This window comes from Schistocerca gregaria, chromosome 5, assembly GCF_023897955.1.
Source record: "Schistocerca gregaria isolate iqSchGreg1 chromosome 5, iqSchGreg1.2, whole genome shotgun sequence".
In the NCBI taxonomy this organism is placed as follows: domain Eukaryota; kingdom Metazoa; phylum Arthropoda; class Insecta; order Orthoptera; family Acrididae; genus Schistocerca; species Schistocerca gregaria.
In genome coordinates, this window is record NC_064924.1 from 292,577,754 (window position 1) to 292,590,510 (window position 12,757).

Genomic DNA, 12,757 nt, shown 5'->3' on the forward strand with positions numbered 1-12,757 from the left:
ATTGTTCTCATTGTTATGCTCTGTATTGGTCAAAAATGTTCAGACGTGTGTGAATTCCTAAGGCAGCAAATTGCTGAGGTCATCGGTCCCTAGACTTACACACTACTTAAACTACATTATGCTAAGAAGAGCACACACACACACACACCCATGCCCGAGGGAGGACTCTGACCTCCGTCGGGAGGGGCCGCGCAGTCCGTGACTGCAGCGCCTTAAGTCGCACGGCTCTGTATTGCTCTTGAGCAGTTTGTTTTTAACTTTGTTAATTATTGATTCGTTTTGTGTGCTAATAAAGTATCGCTTATAAATCCTCTATTACATTCCTACAGAACGGGTTTCTCATCTGCAAACGGAAATAAAAGTCCACGGAAAATGGAAACAAATGTATAATAAATGGAACGCCGATTAATACCCTAGGTAACACAAGCTTTTCTTACTTCGTTCCTACATTTCACTTTAGACAGTGAACAACAAAACACGTGAACACTTTAGTTTGACTGCAGTTACTGAAAGTGAAATTGTCACTGAAAGCCAAGTATAATAGAAATGAAATAATATTGTTGGTTTTATTCTGGCGCCAAAAGGCAAACATACATTCATTGCACTGCTACTATAGGCGTAACTGAGAAGGGATGGGGCAGGCTTGTATTCTGTCTACAGTGTCACACAACAAGTACATTGAGCAAGCTCTGAAGAAAACCAAGGATAAATCTGGAAAGGTGATTAAGGGTGAGGGAGAAGAAATAAAAATCCTAATGCTCGCTAATGACATTGCAAATCTGTCAGAGACAGCAAAGGACTTGGAAGTGCAGCTACGTGGAATGTAAAGCGTCTTGAAAACAGGTTATAAGGTGAACATTAACAAGAGCGGTACAATGGAAATGGAATGTAGTCGAAGTAGGTGAGGTAATGGAGACTAAATTAGATTAGGAAATGAGACACTGAAAATACCAAATGGATTTTGCTATCTGGGCAGCAAAATAATTCATCACGGCGGAAGTAGACAGAATATAAAATGCAGACTGGCTATAGCAAGAAATGCAATTTTGAACTAGAGGAATTCTTTGCATATAATATAAATTTAAATGTTAGGAAGTCTTCTGCGAAGGTATTTGTCTAGAGTGTAGCGTTGTATGGAAGTGAAACGTGGACTGAAGGCAATTTAGAAAAGAATGGAAGCTTTTAAAATGTGGTGGTACAGAAAAACTGGAAGGATAGGTCACATATCTAATGAGGTACTGAATTGAATAGAACTGTAGAGACAGGAAATTTGTGCCACAACCTGACTAGAATGAGGTTGATACGACATATCTCGGTAACGCAAGGCAGTGTGTGTGTGTAGGGGGGAGGGGGGAAAGGAGTTGAGGGGGGAGAGATACCAAGGCTGGAATGCAGTAAGCAGGTTCAATTGCATGTAGGCTGCGGTAGTCACGCAGAGATGAAGAGACTCGCACAGGATAGGTTAGCATGGACAGGCGCATGAAATCAGTCTTCGGACTGAAGACCAATGCAACAACAATGACAAAACATTATAAAAATACTTTTGTTTCTTTTTGTATACATGTAGCAAACATTTAAACCTTGATTGCACAACCCATATTAATTTTTATTGCGATCTGACTGCGTAATATTAGCTACAGAATCTGCGAGATGCGAGGTCTGTTCTTGAATACAGCTCTCACTTTGTAAGTGTATCTTGATCTATCTTCCATGGGTGAAGCGATGGTTTCGTGAGTATGCTAGTACTGTGTTCTTGTTTACTTGCGTCATGTCAGGGAACACTGTTTGAGTGCGTCGCTCTCATCAAGGTAGCTTTGTCGTTAACTTTTGACGTGATATTAGTGGGAAGATGATTGTCCTCTATTCCTTCTCTGGCCTCCCCCCCTTCCCCTTCTCTCTCTCTCTTCTCTTCTCTTCTCTCCCCGCCCCCTCCCACCGATAAAGTCACCGCTCCCCAGCCACCCCGCTGGCGTCCCTTCCGCACATTGTCTCCACCTGCTTGTCACACACTGACCAAGTGTACTGTTGTGTATATAGTTCCTCGTAGTCAGCGCGTACACAACTTTCCCACTAGACCGCGCCCCGCTAAGCACAACAGCGCAGGCGCAGCGCTCGTCCGTCTCCGCACTACGAGATGGCGCTGTCTTAGAGACGGACCAAATTCTGTTTCCGCCGATCCGCGTATCCGCGTATTAATATGTAACGCAGCCAATGAGATTGCTGCTAACGTAGAACCTTTTCTCCTCGCGGGTCACACTCGCGCAGTGATACCTGAACACGCGAGGTATTGTAACGAGTGTACAGACCTCCGATTAGTTACTCTGCCTTAGTCTATAATCAAGTTTCAGTCTGCGCCTAACAAGATTATCATATTCCTGTACATAGCCATGACGATGAATAGACACTTTGTTAAGTATAAGATTAATGTACGAAGACCAAAGGAACTTCAGATTGTCAATTGTAAATAGCATCCACAACCAAATTAAGTTATTTCTATGCTTATTATTATTTGAATAAATGTGTGTGAAAATTAATCAAGTTCTGTTTAAAGTTGGTCACTGTCAATATGCTACTCTAAGCGTGCAAGTGGCATTTGTATCATCTGACCTAACGGCAGAAGATAAACACGCCACGATAAGACCACGAGACATATGCTGACACTCGCCTACTTCGTTAGAGCGACAAGTCAAATAATCTGATGGTGCGTGTACCCAAGGTCTTACAGTACGCACAGCACATGTACACTACACATGGGTTCACAGTAGCAAACCGTACATGTCTGACGTGATATTATGGCAAACATTACAGTTTACTGAGCAAGTCCTTTAACTTTCACGATACTTTTATCACTAAAGAATTACATCGAATGGGAACTGAGTCCAGGAACGAAACGTGATATTAATTAACACAGCAAAATTTTTAAAAATATGTGCGCTGATTAAAGTATGAGGAGACATTTAACGTATTTTCATGGTTCCGTACCTCAGTGTGTAAAAACGGAACCGATGTCGGATAACTTCGTTGACCGTCTCTCTATTCGTTCGCTGAGGACCCCTTTTTCTGAAAAACGGGCAGAAATATAAAGTCGAAATTTACATCAAATACTGAGGTCTACCGTTCCTTGGCGGTGTAAAAAATTTAAGTTTCTAAGTCAGTGCAATCAACAGATAAGGCTATTTATGTGACATGTTATTATACACGCAGACTCACTCTTCAGAAGCTACAAGTGAACCATTTGTATACATACACTGCTGACTATTAAAATTGCTACACCACAAAGATGACGTGCTATAGACGCGAAATGTAACCGACAGGAAGAAGATGCTGTGATGTGTAAATAATTAGCTTCTCAGAGCAAACACACAAGGCTGGTGCCGGTGGCGACACCTACAAGGTGCTGACATGAGGAAAATTTCCACCCGATTTCTCATACACAAACAGCAGCTGGCCAGCGTTGCCTTGTGAAACATTGTTGTGATGACTCGCGTAAGGAGAAGAAATGCGTCACATCACGTTTCAGGCATTGATAAAGGTCGGATTGTAGACTATCGCGATTGCGGTTTATCGTATCGCGACATTGCTGCTCGCGTTGGTCGAGATCCACTGATCCAATGGTTAGCAGAATATGGAATCGGTGGTTTCAGGAGGGTAATACGGAACGCCATGCTGGATCCCAACGGCTTTGTATCACTAGCAGTCGATATGACAGGCGTCATTTCCGCATGGCTCTAACGGATGTTTCAGGCCCGTCTCGATGGGGACGTTTGCAAGACAACAACCATCTGCACGAACAGTTCGACGGCATTTGTAGCAGTACGGACTATCAGCTCGGAGACCATGGCTGCGGTTACCGTTGACGCTGCATCAGAGACAGGAGCATCTCCAATGGTGTACTCAACGACGAACCTGGGTGCACGAATGGCAAAACGTCATTTTTTCGGATGAATCCAGGTTCTGTTTACAGCATCATGATGGTCGCATCCCTGTTTGACGACATCGCGGCGAACGCACATTGGAAGCTTGTATTTGTCAACGCCATACGGCGTATCACCCGATGTGATGGTATGGGGTGCCATTGTCTACACCTCTTGGTCACCTCTTGTTCGCATTGACGGCACTTTGAACAGTGGACGTTACATTTCAGATGTGTTACGACCCGTGGCTCTACCCTTCATTCGACCCGTGCGAAACCCTACATTTCAGCGGGATAATGCACGGCCGCATGGTGCAGGTCAAGTACAGGCCTTTCTGGATACAGAAAATGTTCGACTGCTGCCCTGGCCAGCACATTCTCCAGATCTCTCAGTAATTGAAAACGTCTGGACAATGGTGGCCGAGCAACCGGCTCGTCACAATATGTCAGTCAATACTCTTTATGAACTGTGGTATCGTGTTGAAGCTGTACACGCCATCCAAGCTTGTTTGACTCACTGCCCAGGCGTATCAAGGCCGTTATTACGGCCAGAGGTGGTTGTTCTGGGTACTGACTTCTCAAGATCTATGCCCCCAAATTGCGTGAAAATGTAATCACATGTCAGTTCCAGTATAATATATTTGTCCAATGAATACCTGTTTGCCGTTTGCATTTCTTCTCGGTGTAGCAATTTTAATGGCCACTAGTGTAGCTACGTTTGTACGGAAACCTTAGAGCTCAAGTCGTACTGACATTTGTCCGGTTTTTTTATTCCTCTTTTTGCCAGAAACCCAGCATGTAGACGAGCTACCCTGCACAATATCGTGTAGTGATGTATTATTCCCGAGTCTGAAGCTAGGCTAGCGGCCGGGAGTGTGTGCCGTCAGATGCGTGAGTGCGTTAACGCCCCCTCTCTCGTGTTGCAGGTGAGCCGCGCCAGCCGCCCAGAGAACAAGAGCCGCCGCAGCAGAGCGGAGCGGTAAGTGGCCCTAGCCTCACTACAAAAGACCACCTACTGTCCGCGGCCTTTGTTTCGCACCAGCAATGGCATTGCCGGCCGTAACAACATGTAGCCACTTGCTCGGAGAAGGCAGTCAATGGCGTGTGGAATGGGGGAGCCTCTTTTTTAAAGCTCTCGTTCTGTACTCCATACGGGCGGGACGAGCTATTGCAAAACATCGTGCTCTTTTCAGCCACATGATAATAATCAGCGACTGAAACACTAGGATTCCAATTTAGGGGTACGCCAGACAACCTCCCACACTTTAAAAAAGGACACACAAGCTTTGTTACTCGCCGGCTTGACTGTAGGCGAAACTTCAGTTGCTCAAAATCGTTCCGGTACTATACAGGGTGGTCCATTGATCGTAACCGGGCCAAATATCTCACGAAATAAACGTCAAACGAAAAAACTACAAAGAACAAAACTTGTCTAGCTTGAAGGGGGAAACCAGATGACGCTATGCTCGACCCGCTATATGGCGCTGCCATAGTTCAAAGGGATATCAACTGCGGTTTTTTAAAATAGGAACCTCCATTTTTATTACCTATTCGTGTAGTACGTAAAGAAATATGAATGTTTTAGTTGGACCACTTTTTTCGCTTTGTGATAGATGGCGCTGTAATAGTCACAAACAATTTAGCTCACAATTTTAGACGAAAAGTTGGTAACAGGTAGGTTTTTTAAATTAAAATACAGATCGTAAGTACGTTTGAACATTTTATTTCGGTTGTTCCAATGTGACACGTGTACCTTCGCGAACGTATCATTTCTGAGAACGCATGCATTTACAGCGTGATTACCTATAAATACCACATTAATGCAATAAATGCTCAAAATGTCCGTCAACCTCAATGCATGTGGCAATACATGTAACGACATTCCTCTCAAGAGCGAGTAGTTCGTCTTCTGCAATGTTCGCACACACATTGACATTGCGCTGACGCATGTTGTCAGGCGTTGTCAATGGATCACGATAGCAAATATCCTTCAACTTTCGCCACAGAAAGAAAATACGGGGACGTTAGATCCGGTGAACGTGCGGGCCATGGTATGTATGGTGCTTCGACGACCAATCCACCTGTCATGAAATATGCTATTCAATACCGCTTCAGCCGCACCCGAGCTATGGGCCGGACATCCATCATGTTGGAAGTACATTCTGTCACTTTTTGAAATTCCCGATTCTCGCGCAGTTTGTCTGCTACTGATGTGCGGATCAGCCGCGACAACAGCTAAAACACCTACTTGGGCATCATCATTTGTTGCAGGTCGTGGTTGACGTTTCACATGTGGCTGAACACCTCCTATCCGGCGAACGGTCCGACCACTTGGATGATGTCGTCCAGGATACCGAGCAGCATACACAGCACACGCCCGTTGGGCATTTTGATCACAATAGCCATACATCAATACGATATCGACCTTGGTAAACGGTCCATTTTACCACGGGTAATGTATCACGAAGCAAATACCGTCCGCACTGACAGAATGTTACGTGATACCACGTACTTATACGTTTGTGACTATTACTGCGCCATCTATCACAAAGCGAAAAAAGTGGCTCAACTGAAACATTCATATTTATTTACGTACTACACGAATATGTAATAAAAAATGGGGGTTCCTATTTTTAAAAAACGCAGTTGATATTCGTTTGACCTATGGCGCCATGTAGCGGGCCAACCATAGCGCCATCTGGTTTCCCCCTGCAAGCTAGACGAGTGTCGTTCTTTGTATTTTTTTCGTTTGATGCTTATTTCGTGAGATATTTAGCCCGGTCACTATCAATGGACCACCCTGTATAAATCAGTTACTGGCTGTGTCGTTAGACAGTCAGTTATACTGATTTGTATTTGATATATAGGTAGCATTATTCTATTTAGGTGAAATGTGTTTGTTGTATCGCCTAGAAGCTATAGGATACATTTTCTGAATTAAAGAAATTAGCGTAGAGGATGTATCATAATTAATAGCGGAACCTGATACGGATCAAAATAAACGATGTTTTCTCCTGTGTCGTCTTGTTTGATGCGGCCCTTTTCTTGCACTGTCCTCTTCATCTCAGCGCGAATTGAATAATTAGTCAATTTCTGGTCCATTGCGGGAACTCAGAGAAGGCAGTTTCACTAGATATTTAAGCATATGTTATGTATATGTGTCAATGTTACGTCACAAACGCGTGGTACAGAGTACAACGTATGTGTGTAATGGTGGACTATGTGTGAAAGATACTGTTCATACATTCGTTTTACAAGATATGACCTCCACTATACTGTCTCACACGTTATTGCTAGTATCTGAAAAATGTTATTACAGGCAATTCACGTAATCAATACTATTGTCTTAGAAATAGTGATAAACGTAATGTTATTTTAAAAATCAATAATTTCGTTTCATGACCAAAACACAATGGATCACTTTTGTTTTTACCCTTCGGAACGTTTCATTTGACCACATAGGAGGTAATTACCCCAGCTTGGGAGCCACCGCTCAAGTATCATGGAAGATACCTCACATGATCCTTGGGTGCAAGAGGCGGTATATAAATTTGTACGGTAGTCTTCTTGTGAAATCCAGTTTATTTAACGAAATTGTTATGTTAACGTAATTACTGAATTAATAGTTTCGGCTATATGTATTTCCATCTTAAGATCCATAAAAACCGTGCTGTAGTAGTTACATCATTCAATAGTTAGACCACATTGTCACATTAGCACTGTGCAATATGCTTACATGTCATCGTATGCCTCGTCTTTCTTGTGTATATTTTATAGTACTAATGTGACAGAGTAGCGTACGCATTTTGTGATGTAACTACCACTGCCCGGTTTTATGGATATTACGGAAATTATTCCGTGATGTCTTCACACATACTCCATCATTCGTTTTTCTTGTCAGTTTTTTCCATAGGCCTATTTTGCTGTCTTCACCGATTGTGCGGAGCGTTTCTTCGCCCTTTGGTTAGCTCTCAGTCCATACTGCTTGATCATTAGAATGTTCATTCCATGCAACAGGTGCTATCTGGGCTTTATACTTGGCCTTAGATAGAATGCAGAAATTTGCCAAGCTTGTTTCCTGAATTTCATCCTAGTTGCTGACGCTGTGTTCTCGGACGTCATGCATTTCACAGCACAAATAGTACAGTAAACCACAGCAAAAAAAGCGTCGGGTGATCTGCCCTGGTACTTGACGCTTTCTTGCGTAACGATTATGAGTATTCCCCGTCTTGTTTTTGATATGGACATTTCATCTCTTGCATCATGTTTGCCTTGCTTGTGATACCTGGTTTCTATGACATCTCCACCACAACTTTATTGCCCTTTCCTGGTACTCAGATGCAGTTACCATCAAGGCCATTCAACAGTATTAAGGAACAGCAGATGTGGAATTAGCAACAAACGTAACATCGAAATTGGAGACCAGCACAGTTCTGCAAGTAAAGCAACGCTTGAATGACGAAACAAGGAAGGAGACTAGCTAGCACGGACGAAGCGAGCATTCCTCACCAAGTACCCTAGATTTTTTTTTTAAACTGTCATATTGTCAAATGGAAGTATATGACCATCATAAATGTTTAAGTAACAATTTATTGTGTAACGACCGCTTAAAATATGTAATATTCACATCACCGGTTTCGCCACCAAGTTGTTATTTTCAGGCGTGATGAAGTATCGTCAACATACATAACAATTACAGATAAGCACTGTTAACACTTTGAAATCTAAAATTGGTCAATGAATGTACATCATACCGTCACTTGGTAGACAAGCAAAGTGCCTAACGTAATGTTTATATATCTTGACAATACTTTTTAGCGGATTAATTACATCTGAAGATGGCGACTTGGTGCCGAAACCGATAATGTCTAAAAATGTTTAATCTTAATATTACTTGTTTCGGCACCAAGTTGACATTTTCACTCGTGATTAGTACACGATCTTGAACTAATGCTTTATTGTATTCTACTATTATCAAACGTAGCCTTAACTTGAGAAAGAAATATTTGAAAATGGCTCTGAGCACTATGGGACTTAACTTCTGAGGTCATCAGTCCCCCAGAACTTAGAACTACTTAAACATAACTAACCTAAGGACATTACACACATCCATGCCCGAGGGAGGATTCGAACCTGCCACCGCACGGCCACTCCGGCCGGCGAAATATTTGAGAAAGTTCGTCTGCAGTTCAGTATTTTATGAAAATGATTGAAGAGACTGAGGTGTGGTGAAACAGAAGGATCCTCAAAATTAAGCTGCGTGGATAAACATGCTGACATTCTTCGCAAAATCAGTGAGAGACGGGATATCTGGAAATCACTCATTACAAGGGGAGGCAATATAGGTTACGTCATCAAGGATTATCTTACAAGTTATTAGAAACACCGGTAGAGGGTGGTGGGGCAAGACAGATACGTAAATACATACAACTGAGACTGAAGATGTAGGGATTAAATGCTATTCTGAGATGAAAAGATTGGCACGTGGTAGGAAGACTAATGACCCAAAAAACAAGGTATAATTCCCGAGCTTGAAATACACCATTGCCAGATATTCGTTCTGTTTCTTTGATCTACCACCTGTTCACAGCCAAGGATTCGTGCCATACGCATAATGCAGTCCAGTGCACCGCCCCACCTTCTGCACGAATTCACTTTGTTTTTCGTAGTAGACAGTATTATGATAACCTGATCCTCTCTGTACTGCGATACAGTAGGCGACTGAGTAATGGATGTTGGTGCACGGGAGGAATGTTTCTCCTTCTCGTCGGCATGCGGGCGCACGTGGCAGCCTGGATGGGAAACACGTGTGCGGCCGGCGGCGGCCCCTGCGCCCACGTGCGCAGACTGCCAGAGGACCGCCCGTGACGTCAGCGGCACGTAAACATCCGCCGCCGATAGAGCTGGCGCGGCCGCTGTTGCTGCTGCTGCCAGAGTTGCTGCTCTTTTGCTAGCCGTAGTGTGATGAGGGGAGAATGTTGAGCATCGTTCCCTTGAGGTCAGCGACACCTCTTAACCGATGTAACGCAGGCATCCCGCTATACATTTGTTATAGCTTGGGCACAGTTACGACTCAAATGAGATTTCCCTGAGTGGTGAGCGTACTGTAAGACCTTCAGTACACACACCATCAGATTATTTGACTTGTCGCTCTAACGAAGTAGGTGAGTGTGAGGAATATGTCTCGTGGTCTTATCGTGGCGTGTTTATCTTCTGCCGTCAGGTCAGACGATAGAAATGCCACTTGTACACTTAGAGTAGCAGATTGACGGTGACCAACAGAACTTAATTAATTTTCACACACACATTTATTAAAATAATAACAAGCATAAAAATTACTTAACTTGGTTCTGGATGCTATTTACAATTGACAGTCTGAAGTTCCTTTGGTATTGGTACGTTAATCTTATTCTCACATATATCTCCGATACTTGAAAAAAGTGTCTACACATTTATCTTCATGGCTATGTACAGGAATATCGTAACCTTACTAGGCGCAGACTGAAACTTGACTATAGACTGGTACAGACAAATGTAGAACTCTTACAGACTGGTGCAGACAAATATGCAGACTGACTGATCAGAGGTCTGTACACTCGTTATAGTACCTCTTGCGTTCATGTATCACTGCGCGAGTGTGATCCGCGAGGAGAAAAGGTTCTACGTAAGCAGCAATCTCATTGGCTGCGTTACATATTAATACGCGGATCGGTGGAAGCAGAATTTGGTCCGTCTCTATGGCAGCGCCATCTCGTAGTGCGTAGACGGACGAGCGCTGCGCCTGCGCTGTTGTGCTTAACGGGGCGCGCTCTAGTGGGAAAGTTGTGTACGCGCTGACTACGCGGAACTATGTACACAACACCGTGTGCATGTTTTCGCGGAAGTATGAGGGTAGCCCAGAAAGTGATGCATCGCTTCTTTTTTTCTCAGCCGAAAACAATGCTATAAACGCGAAACGTTATGTATGTATTATTTAAGTCTCATGAGTGCGCCAGGTTTCCGTAACTTCCGCCAGATAGCGCAGTTGCAGGACAGTTTCTACGTGATGTTCGTTACAAGCCACGTGCCGTCATTGAATTTCTCACTGCAGAGAAAGGAACTGTGGAGTACATTCACAAACGCTTGTACAAAGTCTATGGAGCACCTGCTGTCGACGGAAGTACTAGTAGTCGATGGGCAGGGAGGGTGAGGTCACGAGAAGGCGGTTCGGCGGAGCTCCACGATTTGCAGCGGTCGTGGAGACCATCCACGGCTGTCACACCTGACATGCTGCAGCGAGCTGATGTTTTCATTCGTGAGGACAGACGCATTACGACTCGGCAGTTGGCGCTGCACCTGTCAATCGCCAAATGAAGTTTACACAGTGAAGCACTGGCTCCGCCACCAGGACAAGGATTGGTACCGACAGGCATGCCTGCCCTGTCGGTACCAGTAGGGTGTGTAGATGAAACACCATTCTTTCCTATATAATTCTCATTATTTTCAGTAAAGAATTGTTGATGACAAAAATTCGGTGCACTGCATTCATGGCAGCCCTCGTAAGCATACCGGGCAAATAATTAGTCACTTCAGCAGAGATCATTCCATTACTATGTAAAACCGTCACCGGCCGTAACAGTCGAGAAGATTCTTCAGGTGTGCGTCATCCAGACAAAAGCACCCAGTGTCGATTAGATCCTGCAGGAAAAATGTGAAGGCATCGAAAAAGATATGATTGTCGGTAGGACAGACACAGCATACAGGAAAGTCAAAACAACCTTGGTGACATTAAAAGTAACGGTGGTAGCATTAAGAGTGCAACGGGAATTCCACTGTTAAATGCTGAGGAGAGAGCAGATAGGTGGAAAGAATACATTGAAAGCCTCTATGAGGGTGAAGATTTGTCTGATGTGATAGAAGAAGAAGCAGGAGTCGATTTAGAAGAGGTAGGGGATCCAGTATTAGATTCGGAATTTAAAAGAGCTTTGGAGGACTTACGGTCAAATAAGGCAGAAGGGATAGATAACTTTCCATCAGAATTTCTAAAATCATTAGGGGAAGTGGCAACAAAACGACTATTCACGTCGGTGTGTAGAATATATGAGTCTGGCGACATACCATCTGACTTTCGGAAACGCATCATCCACACAATTCCGAAGACGGCAAGAGCTGACAAGTGCGAGAATTATCGCACAATCAGCTTAACAGCTCATGCATCGTAGCTGCTTACAAGAATAATATACAGAAGAATGGAAAATAAAATTGATAACGCGCTAGGTGACGATCAGTTTGGCTTTAGGAAAAGTAAAGGCACGAGAGGGGCAATTCTGACGCTACGGCTAATAATGGAAGCAAGGCTGAAGAAAAATCAAGGCACGTTCATAGGATTTGTCGACTTGGAAAAAGCGTTGACAATATAAAATGGTGCAAGCTGTTCGAGATACTGAAAAAAGTAGGGGTAAGCTATAGGGAGAGACGGGTCATATACAATATGTACAACAACCAAGAGGGAATAATAAGAGTGGACGATCAAGAACGAAGTGCTCGTACTAAGAAGGGAGTAACACAAGGCTGTAGCCTTTCGCCCCTACTCTTCAATCTGTACATCGAGGAAGCAATGATGGAAATAAAAGAAAGGTTCAAAAGTGAAATTAAAATACAAGGTGAAAGGATATCAATGATACGATTCGCTGATGACATTGCTATCCTGAGTGAAAGTGAAGAAGAATTAGATGATCTGCTGAACGGAATGAACAGTCTAATGAGTACACAGTATTGTTTGAGAGTAAATCGGAGAAAGACGAAGGTAATGAGAAGTAGTAGAAATTAGAACAGCGAGAAACTTAACATCAGGATTGATGGTCA

At 43.5% G+C, this 12,757-nt stretch overlaps 1 protein-coding gene across 13 annotated transcripts in view; it reads left to right on the plus strand.

The window, feature by feature from the left end:
* Positions 1 to 12,757, plus strand: part of LOC126271885 (dystroglycan 1) — a 960,129-nt gene that overhangs the window by 425,892 nt on the left and 521,480 nt on the right. For 7 of the 13 annotated variants that reach the window (XM_049974256.1, XM_049974252.1, XM_049974250.1 and 4 more), the window contains one exon: positions 4,840 to 4,892. The exons of the other annotated variants lie outside the window; for them this stretch is intronic. The gene's annotated coding sequence lies outside the window, so the exon portion shown is untranslated. The remainder of the gene's footprint in view (positions 1 to 4,839; positions 4,893 to 12,757) is intronic. 13 annotated transcript variants of the gene reach the window in all.